The sequence below is a fragment of the Narcine bancroftii genome, chromosome 5 (genome assembly GCF_036971445.1).
Source record: "Narcine bancroftii isolate sNarBan1 chromosome 5, sNarBan1.hap1, whole genome shotgun sequence".
Taxonomy (NCBI): domain Eukaryota; kingdom Metazoa; phylum Chordata; class Chondrichthyes; order Torpediniformes; family Narcinidae; genus Narcine; species Narcine bancroftii.
In genome coordinates, this window is record NC_091473.1 from 51,312,073 (window position 1) to 51,330,278 (window position 18,206).

General features: G+C 42.2%; 2 long non-coding RNA genes across 2 annotated transcripts; one reads left to right on the forward strand and one right to left on the reverse strand.

Moving 5' to 3' along the window:
• Positions 1-1,312: 1,312 nt before the first annotated feature.
• Positions 1,313-13,934, reverse strand: LOC138763374 (uncharacterized). The gene is made up of 3 exons (XR_011357515.1): positions 13,540-13,934; positions 10,128-10,318; positions 1,313-1,883 (listed from the first exon to the last, which is right to left on the reverse strand). It is a non-coding gene; the product is annotated as an uncharacterized lncRNA (long non-coding RNA).
• Positions 8,547-10,883, forward strand: LOC138763373 (uncharacterized). The gene is made up of 2 exons (XR_011357514.1): positions 8,547-8,824; positions 10,573-10,883. It is a non-coding gene; the product is annotated as an uncharacterized lncRNA (long non-coding RNA).
• Positions 13,935-18,206: the final 4,272 nt, after the last annotated feature.

Consider the following 18,206-nt stretch of genomic DNA (forward strand, 5'->3'; position numbering starts at 1 on the left):
TGAGAAAGTGGAAAAGTTTTGAGAAGATCTAAATCAGGTATTAAATAAAATCACAAAAAATAACATACCAAAAAATCCAGAAATCTTTCTTCTAAGTAATATAAGAAGTAAAGAACTTGGCCTCGATTTGGATGAAGCACAAAAAAGATTTATTATGATAGCCTTAGCTGTAGCAAAAAAAATGTATAATGTCAACCTGGAAATCAGAAGATAGCCTGAGAATACAGCAATGGTACATAGAAATGAATAAATGTATTTCATTAGAAAAAATAACATATAATTTAACAAATAACATCACAGTATTCAAACAAATTTGGGAACCGTACATGGAACACAACAGAAAAGTCCTACCGCGGATCTCCACCACCTAAAATGACAGAATGAGAGGAAGACGAAATGAACTGACCCAGTGTGTAAAAGTAGATGACACAATTTTCTTGTTTATTTTCATTGTGTGATGACATTGTTTAATGGGTTTAATGTATCGTATATGTTGAACGTTGAGTGGGTGAGGAGAGGGGTGGGAAGGAGGGAGGAAAGGGAAGGGGGGTAAAGGGGAGAAAATGACTGTGTATATTCAAGAGGAAAATTTTTTTGTGTATTTTGGTCAATATGGTTCATAGTGTGAAAATTTTTTTTTAATTTTAAAAATTACTAACAAGGATAACAGGGGTGGCCTTCACGGATGACCCGGAGCTTTATCATTTGGGTAAGTTTATTGAACTAAGTAATAAATTAATTAAATTTCATTTGTTAAAATACCTTTGGCTGTGGCTAAGAAATGTATTGCGATTACTTGGAAATCTGACTCCCCTCTACAGATAATACAATTGAAGACAGAGATGAACAATTGTATACCTAAAGAAAAAATATGATGTATTTATAAAAATATGGCAACCATATTTGGATTATATAGGGGCCCAAATATAAAATAAAACCTGCCACTATTATAAAAATATATGACCTCCCCAATGAAGACTTCATTTTTTTTAAACCCAACTGTAAGCCCTGAAGTGCATGGATTTATACTTTGAAGTTGGTGGGGGGGGGGTTGGGGGGGGTAGGGAGAATAGATTGTCGTGTTCTGCTTTGTTAGAAAAAGTTATATATATATTTTTTGTGCCTATATATCTTGAAAATGGAACATTTTGGTATGTATATTTATGGAAAAAACAAAAATAAACTATTCAAAATAAATAAATGAATAAATATCGACAATAGAAATAAAAATAATTAATAAAAATATTAAGTTTTTATTCACGGTTTGCTTGCAAAATAGTGAATTAAACATTTATTGTAATAAAGCTTTCAAATACAAAAGTTCATTTAACGTCTTCAGCACTGAATAAAGCGTCGTAATCATCAGGATTAATTATATCATTGTATAGATCCTCCATCGTCTTTTTATAGTCTGTGCTGTTTATAGTCTGAGGTAGTACATCTGCCTCTTCTTCATCATCCCATGGATAATCATCTTCTGTACAATTCAATGCATTTGAAATTCCACATTTCCTGAATGTTTGACAATAATATATCTTTTCATTTCCTTCCATGAATCAATGATCTATTCATAGATCCCACATACTGTCTCCTTTTGGGTATGTTTTTCTCTTTCACACGTCCAGTTACTCCACCTTATTCTCATCAGGTTCTTAAATGGCTTTATTGATGTTAACGTCCTTTGGTTGCAAAACACTTGCAAGTCCACTGGGAATTACAGCCATGTGAGTGTTTTGTAATCGGAGATCATCAACAACATTCTTCACTAGATGTGCCCTAAACTGATCCCAGATGAGCAACTCTTTTTCTTGGATAGGCCACCAGGTCGCAACTTCCGAACTTCCTTTATCCATTTTCTACATCCATCCTTCATATATCCAGACCTGTGGATGTACATGGACAATAATTCCTTTTGGCAATTTCTCCTTTGGCTGAGTTTTTCTCTTAAAAGCAGCCATCAGCTTTAATTTAGCACAATTGACCATACAAGAAAGAACTAAAGTCAGCCTACTTTTCTCATGACCACTGGCTTTCACCAATACTTTTTTTACCTTTTTGGTTCACTGTTCGATTCTCTGGCATAACAAGTCTAATTGGTGTTTCATTCATGTTCCCAATGCATGATAACTTGTACCCTTCCTTCCTTCCTTCCTTCTTCTGATGTCTGATTACAAACTAGTGAAATTGTAATATTTTTATCATCCAGATCATCAGTGAAATCTTAGTTCTCTGCCAAAGTGCGAAGTTATACCTCCTCATAAACCTCATACCATCCAGCATTTGCTGTGAAATTTGAAATTCTCTCCTTCCTTTCATGCATGGATTCGAATGACACCACGAGCAACACATTTTCCCATCTGGCCAATTTTCAATCACCCACTTAGCAACCTTTTATTTCCCCAATTGTGGCTACTTGCTAGGTTTACCTCAGTCAGCACACTTTCTTTTCAGCCTTGTCTGAAGTTTGTTTGATCTTCCACCAGTTTTCTCCAATACATACCTTGCTCTCGCTGTTACACACTTATTTGTCTTCTCAGCAATTTTAACAACTTTTGGTTTAAATGTTGCTGTATATTTGTTGTTTTTTTGGGGGGAGCATTTTGAAACAAAATGGAAGAAAAGTTTTGAAACCATAAGTGCTGTTTACAAGCTGAGCTGCAAAGAGAGGTTGTGACCCTTCTGCACATTGACCCATTTTTACATTTTTGTGCCAAATTATTACGTGATATCTGGAAAATAAGCAATTTTGGGGCCAAAAATGGGGGAGGGGTGTCAACTATTACACAGGATCGACTATAACACGAGTGTATACAGTACCTGCTGCTTCCCCATGACCATTAATTCTCTTATTATGCAACAATCTATCTGCATCTTAAGTGATAAGGTGTCCTCTTCTGCTTCCTTGGACAAAAATTCCATGGATTCACCATTCAGTTCTTCCTCATCTCCATCCTAAATCTACTCGCCCAAATCTTGAAGATTAATCCCCCAATTCTACTCTCACCTACCAGTGAAAACATCTTTTCTGCCTCTATCTTATCTATCCCTTTCATAATTTAAACGTTTCCATAAGATCCCCTCTCATACTTCTGAATTCCAATGAGTACAGTCCCAGGCAACTCAGTTTTCTCCTCATAGTCTAACCCCTTCATCTCCAGATTCAACCTAATGAACCTCCTCTGCACTGCCTCCAAAGCTGGTAAATCCTTTCTTAAAGCACTGGAGTATGTCAACTCTTTCCCAGCCTTTGAACAGCTACTCAGGATAATAATAAATAAATCTAATCTCAATGTCCACAGATTTACAATCTCGGTCTCACATTCTTCCATCCTTCAGTAGGACGAGGTAGATCCAAGCTTTGACATGGAGCTCCAGAACTTTGTATTGGTGTCACCAGCTCCTGGAGGAACTTCAAACAGGACTGGCTCAAGACTGACTGAAGGGCACCAGGTATTGGAAACAGGATATGAGAGGGTGTCATGGGCGATAAAGGTTTCCTGATTGTGTTAGAGGTTCAGATCTGGAGCTCAGGCTGCTGATGGTTTGGACTGGACCCAATGTGGCTGCAGGGGCCTGCGGCAGTGATGGAGGCAAATCCACAGGCACTCATGGTCTCTGAGGGGACTCTCTTGGCTTCTCTTTCTCTAACTTTAAGAGGCACTTCAGGCAATTTATGCCGATGGCAGACAAAAGCAAATTCCGGGTAATATTGCATTGTTTTTATTACCTGACAATAAAGAAATCTTAAAACAATGTGTCAGCCTTCTCTGAAGAAGTAATGCAATGTGGTAAAACATAGGATTCTGTTGTCAAGTGAAAAAAACTCACAAATGCTGGAGAAACACAGCAGGTCAAACAGTGCCTTTATGTAGCAGAGGTAAACATACATCACCAATGTTTCAGGCTTCATCAAGGGCTTAAGCCCGAAATATTGGGGATGTTGGGGATGTATCTTCACCTTTGCTACATAAAGGCACTGTTTGACCTGCTGAGTTTCTCCAGCATTTGTGTGTTTTTTTCAAGTAATGCAATGTGTTGCAGAAGGAGGAAATTCCAGAAGTTAGGAGGGCATGGATGGCCATGGTAGAATGATTAAGGCTTTCAAGGTTCCTTAATTGTCATGTACATTACAGACATTTGTTTGTGTAAAGACACACAAGGAGGCACCACTGGTCTGACACCCCTATCAAGAAAAGAAAGAGAAGAAAAAGAGAGTCCTTTCAGAGAGATTGAGTGTCTGCGGATCTTGCCACCTCCTCTAAGGCCACTCCCTCCTGTGCTCCCTCCATAGCCACATAACCTCCTGTCCGGTCCAGTGATGAACACGAGTTCCAGGTGTCTGAGTCTCCCTCCTCAGTCCCTCAATCTGAACCTGAAGATTATATTGAAGGAATCACGAGACCAAAGAACTGGAAGGTTGCAAGTTGAACTGTTTTATTGTCACATGTACCAAAATACAGCAAGAAACTTCATTTTGTGAGCTATCTAGTCGTTAACTGGTACAAAATCTCTCATTAAAGGATATCAACCTGAAACGGTGACTGACCATTTCTACCCACGAATGCTGTCTGACCCAATGAGTCCCTCCACCAGATTGCTCAAGTCCACATACAGCAGGTCATGCAATAACAGCAAATAGACAAATACATATAAAACAGTAGTATCACAATGGGAAACTGTAGGGTACAGAGAAATCTACAAACCAGGGCAAGGAAAAGGGAAGAACAGAGCTATAAAAACTGCAAGAGCATTATATTTTGTCAGTGTGAGGTTCATTCTTGAGTCTGATCAAAGCAGGCAAGAACACTCTCCTTATAAATCCAGAGATTGTGCTCACAGAATCACAGAACTAGAAAATAAGACCAGGAGAAGGCCATTCTGCACCTCGAGCCTTCTCTACCATTCAATACGATCATGGCTGACCATGTGACCTCAGTATCCTATTCCTGCTTTCTCTCTCCATACCCTTTGACTTCTTTAATCATAAGGGTCACGTCCAACTCATGTTTGAATATGTCAACAACTTCCTGTGGTGGGGAGCTCCACAACTCTCTGACTGAAGAAGTTTCTCTTCATCTCAGTCCTAAATGTCTTCCCCCTTCTCTTTAGACTGTGACCCATTCTTCCGAACTTCCACACATCCAGAACATTCTCCTGCGTTACCTGTCTAGTCCTGTCAGAATTTTATACATCTCAATGAAATCACTTTTCATTCTTCTAAATTCCAGTGAGAGTAACCCTCTTCATCGGTCTGTCCTGCCATCCCAGGGATCAGTCTGGTGAACCATCATTGCCCCCCTCAGTAGCCAGAACATCCTTCCTCAGATTAGGCCAAAACTGCTCCCATTACTCAAGGTGTGGATTCACCCAGGTGCCACCTAACTGCACTCAGACCTCCCTGCTTCTATATTCAGCAGCTCATGCTCCTTCAGGATGGGGAAGGAGAGAGAGTGACTGGGATGTGATAGGTATTTCAGCTGCTCAGTGGGAGGTACAGATGGAATAGATTAGTTTGGGCTGGAAAAGTTTCCATAAACAGGAAATGATGAGATTGTGGAAGCGTTTAAAAGCAGGGATGAGAATTTTAAACTCAATGTGTCAATTACCTTATTGGTGGCATGGGCCAGTGTGTACAGGGGTGGTGTGTGAACAAATTGGGCTTTTGTGTTATTGGAACAAGGAGGAAGTGACTTTTGTGGCTTATACCAGCGTTAACCAGGCAGAACACTGCACCTTAGCAGGCTGTGACAGAATTTCTGAAGCTAATTTCTCTTCCTAATTTTCTATTCTGTTTATCAACATCTGCTCTGACCCCAGTCTACCCTCTATCTTGGTGGATACAGTTAGTGCTGCTGCTTCACAGCTCCGGAAACACGACCTCAGGTGCTACCATTGTTGAGTTTTCACCCTGCATAGGCTTCCCCCACAGCCCAAAGATGTGGAGGTGGGAAGGTTAACTGGCACAAATCAGTGGGTGGAAGGAGAATTAGAAAGGTTATTCGGAAAACACGAGAGGATGGTATTGATGGCGATGATCCTACTGCCAGCATAGTCATGATGGGCTGAATGGCCTTCTCCTTATGTTTAAGTTTATGTCGCAATCTACCCAGTACATTGAGAAAGCTATTTTCTGCAAGCAGTCTAAAAGGTTCTCTTTAACATTCATACAGTTAAGTCAAGAGCATGATTTACAGACTACAATTTCATTTCATTTTAGTTTAGAGATACAGCACGGTAACAGGCCCTTCTGGCCCACAAGCCTACGATAGCCAAATACACCCATGTCACCAATTAACCCACTAGCTCCAGACGTCTTTCAAGGGTGGAAGGAAACCGGAGCACTCAGAGGAAACCCATGTAGTTATGGGGAAAATGTACAAACTTCTTACAGACGGATTCGAACCCAGGTCGCGTTGAGCTATTAAAGTGAAGAAATTATCAATTAGCTGGGCAGCATGAAAGCACCATTGTGGGGTTCATTCAGGAGCCTGATGGCTGGGAGGGAAGAAACTGTTAGTACACAATTTCACACCCTTGAGCCTTCTCCCTGATGGGAGGAGGGAAAAGAGAGTGTGTCCAGGATGTGATGGGTCCTTCAGTATGCTGGCTGCCTTTCTTAGGCAGCGGGAGATGTAGATGAAGTCCATGGAGGGGATGGATGTTTGCATGATGTTCTGAGCTGCATTCACCACCTTCTGCAGCTTCTTCTGATTAATACTTTGACATGACAACGAAAGATGAGAGGAAACTGAATAGAGATTATGAATAGCAATATCCAAGATTATGAGGAGCATAAATAGGGTGGACAGCCAACACCTTGTTCCCAGGGCAGCAATGGCAGAAACTAGAGGACACGTGTTTAAGGTGAGTGGTGGAAGATTTAGGTGAGATGTCAGAAGTCAGTTTTTTTTAACCAGAATCAGTAGATTCAGAATTTATTGGCATGGATATGTCACAAAATTGGCTGCTTTGCGACAGCATCACGGTGCAAATATTTATATAAATCTCCTGCAACATAAAAAAGTGCAAGAAAAGATCAAAGTAAGGTGATGCCTTTGGTTTATTGATTATTCAGGAATCTGAAGCAGAAGGGAAGAAGCTGTCCTTGTACTGCTGGGTGTTCATCTTCATGCTTCTGTACCCCCTTCTCAATTGTAGCAGAGTGAAGAGGACATGGCCTGGGTAGTGAGAGTCCTTGAGTATAGAGGCTGCTTTCTTTAGACACCGCCTCATGCAGATGTCCTCGATGGAGTGAAGAGTCTTGCCCATGATACTGCAGGCTGAGTTAACAACCCTCTGGAGCTTTTTTCTGTCCTGAGCACTAGCACTTCCATATCAGACAGTGATGCAACCAATTAAAATGCTCTCCACAGTACACCTGAATAAGTTTTCAAGAGTCTTCGGTGACACACCAAATCTCCTCAAATCTGCACAAGCTGGTCACCCTTCTTCATGATTGCATTGACATGGAGGCTCCAAGACAGATCCTCAGAGATGTTGACACTTTGTGTGTTCACATGATCTTTTCTTTCATCCTCCTGCACTCCAAAGATTAAAGCCCTGGCCTGCTCAACTCCTCCCTATAAGCTCAGACCCACACATCCTGAGTTCAGCAGCTGAAGTCTTCACACCAGGCCATTGGTGAGGACTGCTTCCTAATGTATCCAAGGTGTAGAACCAGGGATCAAGGAGATGTAATATGGGAGACTCAAACATGTTCACCACTGTGGCTTTGGAGGTTACGGGAGCTCAGGAGGTGGTAGGATCAACAGACAGACACTGAATATCTCTGAAGGGTGTCTCTTTTTCTTGTCTCAATAGTGGTGTTTCTATAGGGTACCTCTTTGTGTGTTTTCTCAGGGCAAACATCAGAAAAATGTTTTTGTCTACATGAGAATAAATGAACTTTTGAAATGTGTATATCAAGCATGGACATAAGTCACCAGCTTTGGTAACAATCCCATCATTCTCGGTAAGCTTTAGATCTCACAATGAAGGGTCCCAACCCAAAACATTGACAGACCCTCTCTCTCCACGGATGCTGCCTGGCCCAGGTTCTGGCATCTGCAGTTCTTGTGCTTTTCAAATCTGATTTTCCCATCCGATGGATAGCTTTTGTTAACATTCCATCGGCAAACTCAAGTGGAGTGAGAGTCTCTCTCACTGCTCCCCATCTGCACTCCTTGCTGCTCTCAAATCCTATGACCATGTTCTCACCCAGACTGACTTCCATAGCCACACGTCCTTCCTGGCTACTTTCCTCTGCCAATAACTTTTGCCACGTGGGTTTGGCCCCACGAGGATCATTAGTACCTGCTCGGCACTGATTGTTGCTCTTTGCTTCTCTTGCTGAATTTTATAGACCACCCTCGCCTCCATGCACAGATACCAGCGGACCCTCCCTCTCATTCAGAACATGGACACTGTGGGACCTTATTGTCTCCTGCAATTTTGTGTATTTACTGCAGCTCTTGGGAATTGTGTTGCTCAATAGAATTTAGAAGATCAAGATGGAATCTCATTGAGACACAAGATTGTGACAGGACTGGACATGTAAGATGCAGGAAAAATGTTCTAGATGTTGAAGGAAGTCCAGAAAAAGGGGTCCCCATCTAAGGATAAGGAGAAAGCCATTTGGTACCAAAATGAGGAAAAACTTCTTCACTTAGAGTGTTGTGAACTTGTGGAACTCCCTGCCACAGCAAACTGTTCAGGCCGATTGTTTAGTCATAGAAGAGAGTTTGACATGGACTCATTGGTTCAAGGTGAGAGAGCAGGAAAGGGGTACTGAGGCCAAATTGAATGGTGGAGCAGCCTCAAAAGGGTAAATGGCCACTGACTTTCCATTTCTAAGTTACATAAGCACAAAATGGAAAGTTGAACAGATCCTCCAGCTGGATTGTGGTCAACGCATTGACTTCTCCTCCCGTGAAAGCTCCTAAGCAAATGACCAACCCTTCCCCATCCCCCCAGTTGATGAAAGGGCTCAACATCAAGCAGCAGAGGGTGCAGTGCATAAGGGGTGAGTTTGGGACTTGGGAACCAGAAAGAGAGGCGAGAAGAGCATTGGCCTCCTCAAGTAGAGCTATCTGAGGAAGGACGGAGGCTTCACTCAGTCAAGAATCAAACTGACAGCAGCAACCCAATTTGAAATCCCTGAGGAGACAACTTCTCTTTTAAAATATCACCAGTTTTAAATTTGCATTTTCTGACACACGGTCTGTGACTCTGGCTGAGTGTGTTCAGACTCCATGGCACCTGGCCCCTAATTAAATCCCACTTGTATATTGTTTCAGAGAATTAGAGAGATTCTGGCACCACAGGGGACAAGTGGTGGGGGGGGGGGGGTGGGGTGCGGGAACTGAGGGAGGGGCAGTGGCAGTGCATCTGATTGCCTGAGAAGCTCCCTCTTCTTCTGCATTTTATTGATTCATTTTAAAAGCTGCTCAGAAACCTCTTCCCCCGCAGGCCTGGAAGCTTCGCCCAGCTGGGAGAGTTGTAGGTCTGTCAGTCATTCTGGGAAAAAATTACAGGAGATTCAGGTTCGATCCTGACCTTGGATACTATCAGACTGGAGTTTGAAAGTTCTCCTTGTGACACTTCACTTGTGAATCTATCAGGGTTATTTACAGCATCCAGTATTCCCAAGGCCGTCTCCTCTACGTCAGGCAGACTGGACGCAGAGTGCGGGATCGTTTCATTGAATACCTTTGCTCTGTCTGCTGCCACAGCAAGGACTTCCCAGAGGCCAAACACTTCAATTCCACACACCATTCCCACACTGTCATGTCTGTCCTTGGCCTCATGTACTGCCAAACCGAGGCTACCCACAACTTAGAGGAACAACACCGATTGTGTCTGGGAACTCTCCAACCAGACACCATCATCATCAACTTCTTTGTTTTTCATTAACATCTCTTCCCTCTGTCTCCTTTCCTTCTCACCCCTTCCCTTCTTTCTCCTATCAGAGCAACCCTTCTTTTCCCCCTGTCCTCTTCCCTTAGCACATCTCAGTTTTTTTTTCTCTTCTACCCTTCCAATTATATCCACTGATTACCTCATCTGTTAGCCTGTGTTTCTCCCCTCACTCATTCCTCCCTCCCCTCCTCCTCCCCACTCCCCTCCACCTTTTTATTTAGGGGTCTCCTTCTTCTTATACTTGATGAAAGGCCCAGGCCTGAAACCTCGGTTTTCCTTTGCTTTTGATGGATGCTGTGTGTCCTTCTGAGTTTCTCCAGCATGTTTGAGCATTGCCCCTTGTGACCTCGTGGGTTTTTCCACAGTGTCTGGGTGAGTGGTAGAATCAATCGATAGGAATCTGGGAAAATAAAAATTGAGTTAGGATAGACTGAATACTAATGTGGCTGCTTAATGGTTAGAGTGGATTCTTTGGGCTGAAGGGCCTGTTTATGACCTGTATCTCTCTTGTCATGGTTCTCAGCCACAGGATACCACAAATCCATTCTCTGCAAAATTCTTCAGGTCACTGGGAGAATGTGATCCAAGATTAATGTCTTCTCTCTCTCTCTCTCTCTCTCTCTCTCTCTCTCTCTTTCTCTCTCTCTCTCTCAGGCCAACCTTCCCAGTACTGTGGTCCAAGTTATTCAATCACAGTGAAATGCAAACACTGCAGATGCTGTCGATACCCAAGGATACTGCCTGGATTGGAGAATATCTTCAAAGTTCAGATTTATTGTCAGAGTACAAACGTGACATCAGATACAACCCTGAGATTCTTTTTTCTGCGGGCCAGGCAGAATTTCTACTTAACAGTGGTGCAAATAAACTATACTCAAGAAAAGATGTGTACAAAAGAGAGAAATGTTTAAACAAAACAAATTGACAATAAATATTCAATAATAAATAAAGGGTAAGTCCTTAAATGAGTCTTTGATCAAGTTTGTTATTTGGAATCTGATGGTGGAGGGGAGGTAACTGTTCCTGAACCATGTCTTTAAGGAGATAAGGGAGCTAAGGTTTTTCCCTCTTTGGAGCAATGGAGGATGAGAGGCAACTTATTAGAGGTCTATGAGATTATGAGAGGCATATATAGGGTGGACATGTTTCCGAATACCAATTCCTGGAGCCAGTACATCAATGGGAACATGAAGAATGCATGTTGTCAAACATTCTATCAAACCTCTACAGGTTTGTTAATTTGAGTGCCCAATAATACCTAAGGCTGCAGAAGTATCAAACATAACTAGGTCTCTCACAGGCTCTGACTTGCCATCCATTGAATGCATCTAAGTGAGACACTGCCTCAAGAAGGCAGCCAACATCATAAAGGACCCCCACTACAACCTCTTCTCACTGTTACCTTCAGACAGAGAAGGTACAGAAGCCTGAAGACCAGCACTTCTAGGTTCAAGACCAGTTTCTTTCCAACAGCACTTGATCCTCCCTTTGTTACACTAATCAGGGACTGCTCCAAAACTAAAAAAGGACTCAATTGCAAACCCCTTTTTTTTTGCATTGCACAAAAATGCTGGAAAAACTCAGCAGGTCACGCAGCATCTAGTAAAGGATGATCGATATTTTGGGCCTGAGACCTACGACAAGAAATGAGCAAAATGCAGGCTTGTGCCTAAATCAAAAGGAGAAGAGGAAGGAAGGGGCAGGGGGAGAAGTACAGGTCAACAGGTTAGAGGTCATAGGGGGATATGGATAGGAGATTAGCTGAAAAAAAATCTAAGATGGGGGAAAGGTATTGCCTTGAATGGAGAGGGAAGAGGTTTTATTTGTTCTGGGATAACTGTACCCCAGATCACCCCAAGGGCAGGTAATTGACATTGCCATGAGCAAAAAGCATTTGTATCTCCCAAATGAACCCCCATAAATCTTAGAGATTCCCTCCTGATCAGGTCACTTCCTGCTTCCTCTCCACACACTCCAATGATCAAAACAAATTTAGAGCAATTAATGAGAAGATTCCAAGGCACTAATTGAATGTCAGACCTCAGATGATGGATGGGATTAGCATGAATGTCCGACTTATGCATTTTAAAGTCATATGACCTCCCTCAATCCAATTAGTTCCATGGATCCATTCCCATGGGCTCATCAGATTCTGTGTCATCAGTCTATGAATGTGTGTTGATCTCGTTTGTCAATTAGTGCAGTATCCAAACTCAATTGGAGACACCCTGAGCTCCCCTGTTAGCTATGTGCCCAGTTGCAGTCCGTCAGGATCTGGGGAGTGGAATGAGGACTACTGAGGCTCCTGGGGGGGAGCAGGGAACAACTAGGCTGAGAAGACTTGGAGAATCAGAAGAGATGCATTGTATGGCAGAGATTAATGCATGCAAACAGGAGCAATCACCAGGAACAAATGACCTTACCACATTGGGAGAGAGTAGGGAGGTAAGATCAGTTAGGCGTTCAAATTTAAGGGAGGGACATCTTGATTTTGGCCACCAATGGTGCAGAGATGGAATCCAAGAAAACTTAATAGGTCCAATCCTGAGGAATGTGGAATCTATGCTGGGATGTGTAATGGGACAGTTATTTCTTATTTTTCATATTTCCTTGACAGTAGAGAAGGAGGCCTTTTGGCCCATTGAGACATCACTGGCCTTCGAATCTCCCATCAATCCCACAATTACTTTACTCTCTGCTGAATCTCCTACCACCTATCTATACTAGGAGTAGCTTACAGCAACCAGTTAGGCAACCTCCTCGCCTTTGGGATGTGGGAGGAAACTGAAGAACCCCAGAGGGGAATGTGCAAACTCCGCACGGGCAGCACCCAAGGTCAGTATCGGTGGAGCTTTGAGGAAGCAGCACTGTCCACTGTGACTTCCAGATGACAATGACCAGCATGAAATCATGGCTACCAGACTAATCCAGACAACCAGACAATTGCAGAGGTTTGTTGACTTCAACAATTCAATGCTTGTAGAAGCGGTTAGCACAGATGTGGTACAGTTAGTGTAGGGGTGGCATGGTTAGAAAGGGTGGCACAGTTAGTGGAGGGCCAGCATAGCTAGCGAAGGGGTGACACAGTTAGCGTAGTGGTTAGCGCAACACTGTTACAGTGCCAGTGACTGGGGTTCAAATCTGGTGCTGTCTGTAAGGAGTTTATACATTCTCCCTGTGTCTGCATAGGTTTCCTCTGTGCACTCCAGTTTCCTCCCACTCTACCAAAAGTATCGGGGTGGTAGGTCAATTGAATGTTATTGGGCAGCACAGGGCCTGAAAGGGCCTGTTATCAGGCTGTATGTCTAAAATTAAAGAAGCAAGTTGTGACATTCATGGGGTGGCTGTGGGTAGAGCAGGAAGAGAGTACCAGCAACCCTAGTCACACTCTTCTTCCCTCCTCTCACCCCCCCCCCCCCCCACCCACCCCACCCCTTCATCAGGCAGAAGAATGCAAGTAATAGAAGCAAGAGTCAACCATCTGGCCCATCGAGTTTGCTCCGTCATTCACGACTGATCATAGACTCAGCTCCACCTACCCGCCTGTTCTCCATAACCTTTAATTCCTCAACTATGCAAAAGCCTGTATCTTAAATATATTTAAGTTTGAAAAATACATACCTTCAGATTCAAGGATGGACTCTTTCCTGTTGTTATCAGAGTCTAGAACATACGTTCCATTCAGAAAAGATGAAGCCTTGCACTGTTGAACTGTAGTTTCATTCTTTAACGTTATATTTTTCTCTCATTGTCACACTTTCACCTGCACCTTTTTTAAAATGTTTGCACCACTTCTTGTACTGTTGACTTGCCTTGAATAACATGCTGAACAAAGCTTTTATTTACAAATGACAATTAACAATTCAATTCAACATCGGATAAGACAAGATCAAATCAAGATCCTGGAAAAGAATTCATGGGGTAAAAAAACAGATCTGATGCAATGCAGCAATTACTAATCTTTAACCTTTTACCTACCCTGAAAGAGAACTAAAAGATTCTAATGGGGACAAGGAGACAGTGCAGATTCCAGAATCCAGAGTAAAACTCAATCTGCTGCAGGAACTCAGTGGTTCAAGCAGCATCTGTGGGAGAAAAAGCATCGCTGACATTTCAGCCCAAAAGCCTTCATCAAGATTGCACGATAGATAAGTCACTTTTTCTTTGCATTAGGATAACTGTGAATATTTTTAGCTATCAATTTTGTGTATTTATTTCTTTTAAATCAATTAAATATTGTGTATATCGTTGTGTTGTGGTTGATTTTCTTTACAAAGTACCCATTCAGCAGCAGCAAGTAAGATATGTAGTGCATATGTACACTGTACAATGTGTAGGACAATAAACTCATCGTCATTACTTCTTGGAAAGTCCCAAAAACCACCTTCTCGAATCTGAAAAAATACATTTTGTAAAGACCTTGAATGCATTCCTCAGTCTTCCTGGATGATGGAGTTTGGAATGGAAAATCTGCGTCAAAAGCCTAGTGTCCATAACTTTAACTGCATTTGATTTGCTGTATTAAGCTTTTACTTCTCTTATGGCCAGGCAGACCGTGTTGCTCAAATGGAAGGGCGTTACCCGTCACCCACGCTCAATGGTTATGTGACGTTATGTCATGTTTAAGTTTAGACAAGATTCAATGTTCAATATCCAATTTGAATTTAAATTTTCAAACACTATGGGGAACCTTTCTGAATTACTTTCAAATTCTCCGATTTAGTATTAAGAGGTGTTACTTAATAAAGTAATTTATTACAGCGACAGGGAATCCTTTTTTTCTATCTTTGCCAAACAGCTTCGGTTTTGGTAGCAGGATTAGATTTCTTTTGTAATAAAATATTATTATAATATTTTGTTTGATTAAGAATGTGGGGTATTGTGGGTGAAACAGTTTGATCTGACTGTAAGTACTCTGTACTTTTTTATTTTTTAATATGTATTCTTATGTACTCTGTATTTTTTGATGTGGAATTTCCACTTCATTAAAAATATTGTAAAAGAAAACCCGGTATCACAGAGTGGGTTGGGAAATGCTTGGCTGAACATTGGAGGAAGTGATGAATGCAGCTTAGAGCATCACACACATGTCTCTCCCCTTGCCTAGGAAAGGCAGCCAACTCACTGAAGGACCCATCACATCCTGGACACACTCTCTTCTCCCTCCTCCTATCAGTTGGCAGAGACCTTTGCTTGATGTAGTAATGCATCTAAATTGTTAATACTTTTAAGAATCTTAACACATTGTTGTGCTGAGTACAAGGATGCAGGTGGCTCGATCAGTGCACACTATTACGGTGCCAGTGACTGGGGTTCGAATCTGCCACTGTCTGTGAAGAGTTTTCATGTTCTCCCCTGACATGGGTGAGTTCTCTGACTTCCTCCCACATTCCATAATGTATGGGGTTGGTAAGTTATTTGGGTGGCACGGGCTTTATGGGCTGGAAGGTCCTTCTCCTGTCCTGTATTGTCAGAAAGAAAATTGCAAATCCTTCCCTCCGATAAAGGAAGCTTTGTTATTTTTTGTTAAAGCTCTACTCTGAATGCTTATTCTTACAACATCATTAAAGAAATGTACAGATATTACATGGGCGACTAGGATGGAATATAGCTGTTCAAGAGATTAACAGGATTTGGCCATGGTTAATAGAAGAATCCATTGAAAGGTTTGACAGTGAACAAGAAAAATATGACTGTAAGGTACAGATATTGAACTGAGAATATGGTCCACCTGTGGCTGGTGAGAGAAATTGAAGATTGTATCAAATAGAGGAAGACAGAGATTTCCAGAGCAAGACGTGGCATTGATAAGGCAAAGAGCCAGTCTTTTTCCCCAGCCTAAACTTGAGATCATAAATTAAAGATTAGAGGGGAGATCTGAAGGGCAGTGTTTTACACAAAGGGTGGTGGAAGTGTGGAACGAGCTGCCCAAGGAAGTGGGAGAGGTGGGGATAATTATAATGTTTAAACAACATGTTGACACGTACATGAATAGGAAAGGTTTAGAGGGATAATGGCCCAAACACAGGCAAATGGGATGAGCATTGTTAGGCTACTTGGCCAGCATGCATGAGTTGGGCCAAAGGGCCTGTTTCTGTGCTTGATTGGTTGAGAAGGTATGAGCAATAGGGGAAGGTTGGACAAACTTTGATTGTTTTCTCTGGAACATCAGAGACTGAGAGAAGAACCAATCGAAGCTGATAAAGGCATTGATAGGGTAGACAGTCAGAGTCCTTTGCCGAGGTAGAATTGGTAAATACTAAAGGACACACATTTAAGGGGAGAGAGAAAAAAATGAAAGGCCATGTGTGAGGCAATTTCTTTTTACATTAAGAGTGCTGGGTGCCTAGAATGGGGTGCAGCGGTAGTGGCAGAGGCAGACACAATAGAAGAATTTAAAGAGGTTCTTATATTAATGCATGAATATGCACGATTAGATTACGTGAAAACTGCAGAGATTTAGTTTAATTTGGGCATCATGTTCAGTACAAACATGTGAGCCAAAGGTCCTGTTCTTGTGCTGCACTGTTCAGTGTTTAATGAACTGAAGAGAGCACACTTATGGGACAAGTAATGAGTTCAGCAGAGAGCTAGCCCAGGTATGATGGCCCAAATGGCCTCTGACAGAGCTGCATCTTACTACATCTAGATACAAATCACATTGAGCTCTTTCTATTAATATATTAGCTGTACAGCATGACTCAAGCAGAGGAAATAAAACTTTATCTTTTAGCATCAATTGTGCTTATTGTAAAACCATTACTGGCTATATTCAGGAAATATTATTTGTGCTTACGATCTAACACTATTTATAACACTTGCATAGGAAACAATCGGACTGCAATGTGTTCATTTGCAAGGTTTCAGCTTGGTTGGTTTGCTTCAGACCAGATAAATGCCTCTCTCCCCTCATCCACATTACCACACTTTAAACCGCAGCAGTGAAACACCAGCTAATCATTTTAGTTTTCCATATGTTGGGAATGCTTCAAAGAGTGGATAATTTTGTTTTCATTCTCACTTCAAGGAAAGCATCTTGGAAGCGGCAGGAATGTAATGTTTCTGGCAGGAGGAAGTGAAGGGGACAAGTTTGGGATTCGATGGAAGGAACAGGGGGAAGGAACAGTTAACGTGATAACTATTTCCTGTTGGCTATTAACTTCCGGTTTCTGCAGTTCAAATCACAGTCAGAAATGTTCTGCTTGTGAAAATGCCACTGGTTAGACAACAATATAGAAGTTGGTCTTACCTTTGATTCTCTCACAGTCTCCATGAACCAAGAAAGTTGGAGGTCAGACCAAGGACTAATGATGGCATAGGCTTTGCTTCTGATATACCTTGTAGGACAACCGTGTGTGCTGTACGCAAAAATGCCGGAGAAATTCAGCAGGTCACGCAGCATCCATGGGAAATAAAAGGAAGTTGACTCTTCGGCCCTGAGCCTTTTGACAGGAGTCAATCGACCGACTTTTACTTTCTATGGATGCTGCATGACCTGCACGCCACCCCAGAGTTTGCAGACTTTCTTGTTTACCTCCAAAGTGTGTTCTCTCCTCTGCTCTCAGAAATAGCGGCCCCTTGCACTGTAGGCCTCACGTTTAAATGAAAGGACACATTTCTGACTAGGCAGAGGCAAACGAGCTACGCCATCGAGTCACACAGAATGGAAATAGGCCCTTCACCCCAACTTGCCCATGCCAACCCACACTCGTTCCACTTGCCTGTATTTGGTCCATATCCCTCTAAACCCAGCTTATTGATGTATCCATCCAAATGTTCTTAAACATTGCAATAGTGCCTGCCTTAACCATCTCAATCATTCCATTTACCCACCACCCTCTTGTGTAAAAAGGTTACTCCTCAGGTTCTTGTTAAATCTCTCCTCCTCACCTTAAACCAATGACCTCTCATTACTGATTCCCCTACTCAGAGCATTGACCTCATCTATTCCTCTCATGATTTTGCGCACTTCCAGCTCTCAAGCTTATTGTTTCCTATAACAACATGTCCCTGCCAGAGGAAGCTGTTGAGGAAGGGTCCACTGTGGTGTTTAAAAGACATTTGGACAGGCACTTGGATAAGAAGGATTTGAAGAAATATGGGTTGAACACAGTCAAATGGAACTTGCTGAGGTAGACGACCTGGGTCAGCATAGGCAAGGTGGGGCCAAGGCCTTGTTTCTCAGCTGTAAAATTCTGTTGAGAAATAATTCTGCTCTCATGGCAAACTCGTCATTGATGAGAAGCAGCTAAAGGTGATTGGGCCAAAGACATTGCCGTAAGGATGGG